A 10,160-nucleotide genomic window follows, 5' to 3' on the forward strand; every position below is an offset into this window, starting at 1 on the left:
CTGTCCTGTCCCAACGCTCAGATAACCCACAGAAATTGTATCTATGTGCATACTACTCTCCTGCATAGAGGAACTATGATGTCGGCCAGCGGGAGCTCCTGGTGGTGAAGTTGGCATTAAAAAGAGTGGAGACACTGGCTGGAGGGCGCCAAGGACCTATTTCTCATCCTCACCGACCATTGGAACCTACATATGGACAGCGTGGCGGCTGAATCCGTGCCAAGCAAGGTGGGCCCTTTCCTGTTCTGAGTGCGCCCATCATTCAGCCCTCTCAAATCATTGCCCCCGTGCTTTTGGATGTAGACGTGGACATCCGCCAGGCTCTGGAGATGGGAACCCACGCTTGCTGCCTGCCCTCCGGAGCACACCTGCGTCCCCACGGAGGTAAGGGATTGGCTGTTGACCTGGGAGCATACATCCCTTGCCGGTAGACACCCACATTTCACTCGCACCGTTCAACCCATGTCCGTAAAGTACTTAAGGCCTACCTTGGTGCAGGATCTCGCCCGCTACATCAACTCCTGCTCCATATGTGCCCAAACCAAATCACCCCGGGACGCTTCAGTAGGGAAACTCCTTCTCCTTCCCGTGCCTCTGCGGCCTTCGTCTCATCTGTCCATAGATTGCGTTACTGCTCTTCCCCCTTCTGATGGTTTCACCACTGTTATGGTTGTGGTGGACAGATTCTCCAAATCCTCCTGTTTGATCCCTCTCTCTGGTCTCCCTACTCGTCTCCGACCATGGCCCCCAATTCACATCACGGGAATGGAGAGCCTTCATGGAGAGGCTGGGTGCCACGGCCAGCCTCACATCGAGGTGCCGACTTCAGTCAAATGAGTTGGTGGAGAGGACTTACCAGGGCTGGGGATGTTCCTTAGGCATCACTGCCAGGCCCGGCAAGGGGAGTGGGCCCGTTTCCTTCCCTGGGCAGAGTACGCCCAGAACTAATTTTGTCATTCCTCCACTGGGCTCCCTTCCAGTGCGTCCTGGGATATCAGCCGGCCCTGGCCCCATGGACCCCGAGCCAGACCAAAGCCCCTGCGGTGGATGAATGGTTCTGGAGGAGGTTTGGAACGCTGCCGCCGTGAGGCTCCAGCATGCCATCTGCCTCCAGAAGGAGCAGGCGGACCGCCACCGCAGTGAAGCTCCCGTGTTCCATCCTGGTGATCACGTCTGGCTCTCCACCTACTCCCGCTCCCTGGCTCCGGCACTCAACATTGCCGGTCTACTAACCACAGGTCCTGGCAATCATCATTATGCACACCTGTTGCCCATCATTACGCACACCTGGACCTCATCATCACCTTGATTACTCTCTCTTTATTTCGCCATCAGTAGCCTCAGTCATCAGGCAGTAATGGCTTTGTTCACATTCAGTACGCTTCTCCTGTTTTGTTTATCTGCCTTTTCTTATCATTAAGCGTACCTTCTGCACCTTCTTCCTGACTCCCCGCGTATATAAGTTAAATAGGCCCTCCTATTGCACATCAGGCACCAGACAGAGAGCAAAGGGAGAGCCGTGTGGTCAAACCCTGACAGGGTGTCTGACTGTGTGTCGTTAACGATAGGGAACACATGCTTCAGTAGTGTGAGAACAGCAGGGGTGACCTGCAGGTGTTCTCTAGCTCCTCTCTATTGGTCCCTTCATAGTGTGCTGCTCCGTTCTCATTCCCCTTGCTGTGCGCTAGCGGTGAGCAGCCCCGTGGTCTAACCTGGAGAAAGAACGATGTTTGTATATTACATCATCAGCTGACATTAATGAGGCAGTTACGTTGCATGACCTCGAAGAGATTGCCTTCATGGTTAGTCTCAGTATTAGAACGTATATTCAGTATTAGCACTGAATTGATTTTACGGTCTCTGGGCCACAATGAAAATTGTTAAAAGAGTATAGGCATATCAATGATCAGTTACTGTATTATAGGATTTACATGATCTGTGTAGCATTGCTACCCTGCCTTTGCCATTAAACCCCTACAACTCATCCAGAACGCCGCAGCCCGTCTGGTGTTCAACCTTCCCAAGTTCTCTCACGTCACCCCGCTCCTCCGCTCTCTCCACTGGCTTCCAGTTGAAGCTCGCATCCGCTACAAGACCATGGTGCTTGCCTACGGAGCTGTGAGGGGAACCGCACCTCAGTACCTCCAGGCTCTGATCAGGCCCTACACCCAAAAAAGGGCACTGCGTTCATCCACCTCTGGCCTGCTCGCCTCCCTACCACTGAGGAAGTACAGTTCCCGCTCAGCCCAGTCAAAACTGTTCGCTGCTCTGGCCCCCCAATGGTGGGACAAACTCCCCCACGACGCCAGGACAGCGGAGTCAATAACCACCTTCCGGAGACACCTGAAACCCCACCTCTTTAAGGAATACCTAGGATAGGATAAAGTAATCCTTCTCACCCCCCACCCCCCCCTAAAAAAATGTAGATGCACTATTGTAAAGTGGCTGTTCCACTGGATGTCATAAGGTGAATGCACCAATTTGTAAGTCGCTCTGGATAAGAGCATCTGCTAAATGACTTAAATGTAATGTAAAAATTGCTCAGCAGAGTGGAGGGTGTTGCTGTCAGGAGGTAGATGAAAATAGAGGGGAGGTGTGCGCAATATTGACTGGGCTGGACTGAAGAGGCAGTGTGAGGCAGATATGGTGTAAATACAGTATTGACTGCTTCTGGTCCCCAAACCAAACCCCCTACCACATGGAATCTGCACAAGTAAAACAGCCCTTTGCTAACTGAAATCCATGGGTATGTATACCATCAAGTCTATGTGGGTAACAATAAAATTACAAATGTCAAATAGAAATTGAGATGGAGTGCGGTACCTAGTCTAGGCACAGTGAAACTTGTAAGGAAATTGAATCAAGTTGTACTAGCATATTCTGCCCAAGAAGAATCTGATGGTGGATATGGTTTGCTCATGTTGTTTCAAACTCTATTTGTTGTTTCTGGCCTGTTGGGTTTGGTCACTGATGGCAGAATTCTCAGTGGAGGCAGAGAGAGACGACGGCTAGCTGATTGGACCACTGATTAATTCTCTACCGCACACACAGCTGATGTCCAGTTCTGGGTCTGGTCTGTGTCTCTGAAGCCAACATATTGGTGTTGTCTGGAATCTGGATCTTTGCACCTGTTGTCTCTGCTGATGGTCTTGTCATAGTCTCTATACTGTATGCTTGGTCTGGGTCTCCTGAGATTCGGTCCTGACCCCCCCAGTTGAGATGATTCTGTGTTTCTAAGGCCAAGTGTGTCTGTCAGTCTATTTTGGCACCTGACTCACCTCCAAGAGAGCGAAGGGATCTCCCTACAGAAAATCTGTATTTTTACTCCTCTCATTTAATCCAACTATAATCCTATCTTAATCCATAACACATCTTCTCAATATTCATGCAGTCTTCTTCTTCTTGGCATCTTGTAATGTTATATAATCCTCCTGGCTCTGAATGACAATGTTTTTGAGATGCAACAATTTCCTATTTGACCCCTCAACAGTGCGCCTCATTTGCTAAAGGTTTACATGCTTGAAGACGCTTGGCGTTTTAAGTGTGCAAATCAATGAACCAAACCAATGTAAAGGTGCTCAGAGTCTTCTATGTCCTTTCGATGTGACGCAGACATTTTGTCCCTAGCTGACCGTACATGGTTGCTCACTGTTTTCCAGATCTCTGTTCCTTATCATTAAATGAATAGTCAGGGTGCATACATGTGCGTGCCATGGCCACAGAGTGTTTTAGCCTGTCGACCATTGGGGAACTACAGCTATTCTCCAGTCTCACACTATGTTGGGCTATGTTGCGTGGTAAATTAAGTTAATTTGCTAGCTGGCTACATCACCCAGGACTAATAAAGTGTCGGCCTGACAAGACGAGGTAGCAACTCTGACCATTAACTGGCAACATCTCTGCCAGGGCTGCCGGAAGCTTCTCCTTATGGTAGTATATCCAGAATTGTCCTTCAACTCAGGAAATGCAGAATGGCTTCATGATTTACATAAATTCACTGAAAACCTGCAATAACTCATGGTTATATTAACAGTATTGCACTTTTCATGTAGCCTAATTTTGGCCAGCTAATAGCAAAATCAACGATCAAGCAACATTATGGACTTAACATTGAAATTCTGTTGCTGCAGTATTATTTTGTGGCGACAGTACTGGTCAAATTAAGGTCCAACATCTGTATAGAGCCAACCATGCATCATATACCGCACAGCAGTGTGTTAAACTGCTTATAGTGGCTGCAGGAATTTTCCTTGGGAGAATGGAAGGAAAAAACACCATAATTCCCCTCCAAGCAGTAGAAGTTCCAGGGAGAGACATTGGAGCAGGCAGGCTGATGAAAATGTGAACTGTGAATAGAAGACTAGATCCTCTCCACAGATCAGGGATGCTGTTCTGTTCACCCACCTCTGAGCAATCTCTTCTTTAGCTCGTAAGCCGCTATGGCCAAATGCACTTACCCACTTACCCAGAGAGGCTGTTTCTGTTGTTATTGGTACAATAACTGTCTGTGATCATTGTTTGGAAACAAAGCAGTCCTGAAGTGTTGCTTATGATCAACCAAAGAGGTGGGCGACTGGTGAGGTGTTCCCATGGAGAGGGGAGGGGAGGCACTAGGAGGTGAGAGATTGTGGACCATTGTACGGCTTGGAGGGACAGGAGCTGCTGATGTGACTGTACTGTGCTGTTTGTAGAGAAAGAGAGGCTAAGGAAGCAGAGGCATCATTGGTCCTCCGTACGTGATACAGGCTCTTATAAAACACGCCTCAGCCAGAACGTGTCAGAGATGAGAAGGAGAATAAAACATGTTCTCTTTTTGTGAATATGACACATTACACTGTTATTGTTACCACTGACTCTGGGCCACAGTTTGACACATTTGTTAAGCTCCTTAGACAGAAACATTTAGAAGAGTGAGGGTTATTTTTTTTCAAAAAAAGTGTATTACAAAGTGAACATTCACTGTACTTGATCTATTACAGAGTTAACATTGACACGGCAGCACAATAGGAAGTCAGTCACACAACAGAGAAGGGGTGAAACAGGAGCTGTTGAATGTGATATTCAGAGAACTAAAGTATTAAAGTACTGGTTGACAGCATCAGCTACAGCAGTAGCAATGGATATTGTAACACCAATAACAACAGAAACAGGGTTATGGAAACTGCATTTAGCTGTGGCGCTTTATTTGCCAATGAGGAGATTTACTCGGGTTGGTAAACAACACTGGTGCTCATCTGTACTGTGCTGGCCTCACTTCATATGCGCAGAAAGATACATTTGTATGTGTTCATCTACAAAGCCCTGTTGGGTAAACTCCCTCTTTACCTCTGTAGTCTGGTGTCCTTCACCACCAGCAGTTACCATACCGGGTCTGATAGGTAGTTGTTATTTAATGTCCGCTGGACATTCACAGTATTAGGCAAGAATGCCTTCTCTTCTTGTGCACCAGACACATGGAATAATCTACAGTCCATGCTTCAACTACATATGTTAGTGCCACTGAATGAACTTAAAATAATGATGGGAGACTCTGTTACAGAGGAGTGCAAATGCTTTCTTTTTAGGCTGGATCATGTTGTTGTATTGTTGTATGTTTTAATTCTGTAATGTATTGTTTGTTGCTGCCTTGGTCAGGTCTGCCTTGAAAAAAAGAGACCCTGGGTCTCAATGGGCTTTTCCTGGTTACATTTTAAAAAACATCTAAAACAGCAGTCTATAATTCTGGTTCTGGAGATCTACTTACTTGGTCTGCTGGTTTTCACTGTCATCCAGGCCTCAATTAATGAACCAGATATATGGGATGGAATAAACTATCACTGTAACTAACTCTCCCATCACATTGTGATCGACCACTAGAGCACCGAGCCTTAGGGAAAGACGAGGACTTGTGGACCTTACAATGATCTATCTGCAGCAGCGAACAATCAATACTCTGCTTGTGCTAGTCTTTCTTGTAACTCATTACACTTCTTCCCTTGTGTCTTCCAGGGGTGTCTGTTAAGACTTTGGATGTGAAGTGGGCTGATCTCTGGAGCCAGCTGACTCGAATGTCCAGACGCCGGCATGTTACACACCCGCATTCTGAGCCTTGTCCACCCCTTCGCCGCCTCCTGCCTCTCCACGTCTTTCTTCCTCCTCTTCCTCCTGGGGCTCACCCACCTCTCCCAGGCCGGCTCAGACCAAGCAGCACCCAGCAGCCCGCCCAGCAACTGCTCTGATGGAGACCCCTGCTCTGAGGGCGTGGTCCTGCCCATGTGGAACCCTCAGAACCCGTCAGTGGGCGACAAGGTGGCGCGGGCTATCGTCTACTTTGTGGCTCTCATCTACATGTTCTTGGGCATGTCCATTATCGCCGATCGCTTCATGTCTTCTATTGAGGTCATCACCTCTCAGGAGAAAGAGATCACCATCAAGAAGCCCAACGGAGAGACCACCACAGCCACCGTACGCATCTGGAACGAGACAGTATCCAACCTGACCCTGATGGCCCTAGGCTCATCTGCCCCAGAGATCCTGCTGTCTGTCATCGAGGTGTGTGGCCACTCGTTTGAGGCAGGCTCCCTGGGCCCCAGCACCATTGTGGGTAGCGCAGCCTTCAACATGTTCGTCATCATCGCCCTCTGTGTGTACGTGGTGCCAGAGAACGAAACACGCAGGATCAAGCACCTGAGGGTATTCTTTATCACGGCAACCTGGAGCATCTTCGCCTACATCTGGCTCTACCTGATCCTGGCTGTCATCTCCCCGGGGGAGGTGGAGGTATGGGAGGCTGTGCTCACATTCATGTTCTTCCCCATTTGTGTGGTTCAGGCCTGGGTCGCAGACCGACGCCTGCTCTTCTACAAGTACATCCACAAGCGTTACCGTGTCGACAAGGCCCGCGGCATCATCATCGAGACGGAAGGAGACGGCATGTTCACCAAGATGGACATGGAGATGGATGGCCAGGGGGGAAACTCCCACCCCCACCCCAAAGAGGTGCTGGACGGCATGCTGGAGGGGGTGGAGGAGGGCGGGGGGACGGGCTCAGAGGAGGATGAAGCTCGGAGGGACATGGCCCGCACTCTGAAGGAGCTGAAACAGAGGCACCCAGACAAGGACACAGAGCAGCTGATTGAGATGGCCAACTACCAGGTTCTGGTCCAGCAGCAGAAGAGCAGGGCCTTCTACCGCATCCAGGCCACACGCATGATGATCGGTGCTGGGAACATCCTGAAGAAGCATGCTGCCGACCAGGCCAGGAAGGTGGTGAACTGCCATGAGGCCAGTGGACAGGAGGAGGATCCCCACACTATTTACCTGCAGTTTGAACCCTCCCACTACCAGTGCTTCGAGAACTGTGGCTCGCTCAAGCTGTCTGTTGGACGCCATGGGGGTGAAAGCGGCTGCACTGTCAAGGTCAGTGGGGACAAGCAACTCGTATTTGTCTTTGATACTAATTATACTGTATAATGGAAAGATTATTATGTTAAAAATCAATCACTCAAGCCACATGTAATAATGGGAAAGGTTTTTAGATGAGATAAGGATCTAGCCAGTGGGACATTTTAATTATTTCTGTCTAATGAATAAATTAAATCGGCATTGAGTTGGTTTTGTTCCTGGGTCAACGCAGGTAGACTACCGGACCGAGGACGGCACAGCCAATGCCGGCTCAGACTATGAGTTTGCCGAGGGCACGCTGGTCTTCAAACCCGGTGAGACGCTGAAGGAGCTGACCGTGGGGGTTATTGATGACGACATCTTTGAAGAGGATGAGCACTTCTACGTGCACCTCAGCAACCCTCGCATTGTGCACCGTGCCGAGGTGGCTGTCCTGGAGCCCAGCACCATCACCACCACCAGCAGCATGCGCAACCTCTCTCCCCACTTGTCCCCCAAAGCCGCCCTCGGCAATGCTCACACCGCCACGGTAACCATCTATGATGATGACCACGCAGGCATCTTCACGTTTGAAGTAGATTCGATGAGGGTGAGCGAGAGCGTGGGCACCATGCAGGTGAAGGTGCACCGGATGTCCGGGGCTAGGGGTAAAGTGGCCATCCCTTACCACACCCTGGAGGGCACCGCCAAAGCTGAGGAGGACTACGAGGATGTGGCCGGGAAACTGGAGTTCCAGAACGACGAGACCATGTGAGCAACACCACTTCCTGTCCTGTCCACTGCTCTGCTGCTGTTGATGGCTTGTGTGTTACATTTCAGCATAGTATTCTATGGGCCATTTTTGTGGCATAGATGGCACATATTTGAAACAGGATTGTAGAGGAGATAAACAGCAGGAGATCTAACAGTGAGGATGCAGTGTGGAGGACAGAGATAGAGGAATTGGTAGTGATGAAAGGAATAAATATATGTAGCTATATTAGAACACTATATTTTCTATGGGAGTTCATTAATTGTAATGGGTAAGTAATGGTTGGCATTTGGGATTTCACCATTTTCAAGAAGGTGATATAGAGACATGAAGAAGAAACTAGTAAAAGAGAGAGGATGAAACTAAATTAATAAACATGATGGCCAAGTATGTAAAGGAAGAGAAATAAAGAATAGGGGACTGAGTGAAAAGGGAAAAGCAGTGGGTTTAGAAAATGGAACCTGTCTGTCTGATAGTGATGATTTCAGTGATGATTTAGACTAGAGAAAATTGTGATAGATTTCGAGGGAGAGAGGAGGTAAGAGGGCGTAAGGAGAGGTAGAGAGGGGATGAGAGTGTAAAGCGGTGTGTTTTAACATTCGTCTCTCATTGCAGGCAGGGTTGGCTGACGAATGAGGAAGAGAGCTTAGAGAGTGGTGTGTGGGCGTGTGTGTTTGTGCTTCATGGAAGGTTGTTCCACCTCAAAAAGCACAAGAAAAAGGATTTTGGCATCCACCATCTACGATTGCTCTGAAATCGTTTCTGTAGTTAGAAACAGATACGATTTGCATTCCTGCTGCATCATTATTTTGTTGAAATATGGGGGACTTTACATCTGAGGTTTTAACCATTTTGAGTTCATATCTAACCTTAAGATTTCTGAGCTGATGCCTAAACTTAACCCTAACTTTCATAATTCAGAGTTAATGCCTAAACTTAACCTTAAACACTTCTAAATGTAATGTTTGAGAAACACGGATGAACGTCCAATTCTAACATGAGGCTGTGACCAATTTTCATGTGAATATTATACAAAAAGCCTAAACTGGCTTGTTGCGGATAAAAGGCTGCGCGGGATGATGTACTGCACATTACAACCACTTTTGCATTAAAGTTGTACCAAACGAATACAAGTTAAATGTGTTTCCATTGCATTTTCTACTCTATCGATGATTTTGTCACACAAACCCAATTTGCGCTTGCTCTCTAGACAAAGTGGACAGGACAGGTCAGGTTTAATGATGAGATGGATAAGAGCAAGATCATTCTTATTTGTTAATTGGCAGCTAAGCACCAATCATCATGTCACTCAGTGTAGGCTGCTGAGGGGAGGACGGCTCATAATAATGGCTGGAATGGAGCAAAGGGAATGGCATCAAACACATGGCCACCATGTGTTTGATGCAGTTGATACCTTTCCACCCATTCTGCACCAACCATTCTCACGAGCCCGTCCTCCCCAATTAAGGTGCCACCAACCCCCTGTGATGTCACTAGCATACAAATTAAGACCCTCAATATTCATTGGAAAAAGGCATCAAGCTCTTTGCCCGTGCACTTTCCCCACCCTGCAAAGTTCACCATGACTTCACAGGGTGGTGAAGTATCGGCAGCCAAAAAAACTGCATTTACATTTTTTATTTTATTTTTATTTAACCTTTATTTAACCAGGTAGGTCAGTTGTGAACAAGTTCTCATTTAAAACTGCGACCTGGCCAAGATCAAGCAAAGCAGTGTGACAAAAACAACACAGAGTTACACAAACAAACGTACAGTCAATAACACAATAGAAAAATCTATTTACAGTGTGCGCAAATGTAGAAGATTAGGGAGGTAAGGCAATAAATAGGCCATCAAAGCAAATTAATTACAATTTATCATTAACACTGGAGTGGTAGATGTGCAGATGATGTGCAAGTGGAGATACTGGGGTGCAATAAAGATAAATAACAATATGGGGATGAGGTAGTTGGGTGCGCTATTTTCAGATTGGCTGTGTACAGGTACAGTGATTGGTAAGCTGCTC

At 47.7% G+C, this 10,160-nt stretch overlaps 1 pseudogene; it reads left to right on the plus strand.

The window, feature by feature from the left end:
* Positions 1 to 10,160, plus strand: part of LOC118384837 (sodium/calcium exchanger 3-like) — a 69,442-nt pseudogene that overhangs the window by 24,899 nt on the left and 34,383 nt on the right.

This window comes from Oncorhynchus keta, chromosome 6 (genome assembly GCF_023373465.1).
Source record: "Oncorhynchus keta strain PuntledgeMale-10-30-2019 chromosome 6, Oket_V2, whole genome shotgun sequence".
Lineage (NCBI taxonomy): Eukaryota > Metazoa > Chordata > Actinopteri > Salmoniformes > Salmonidae > Oncorhynchus > Oncorhynchus keta.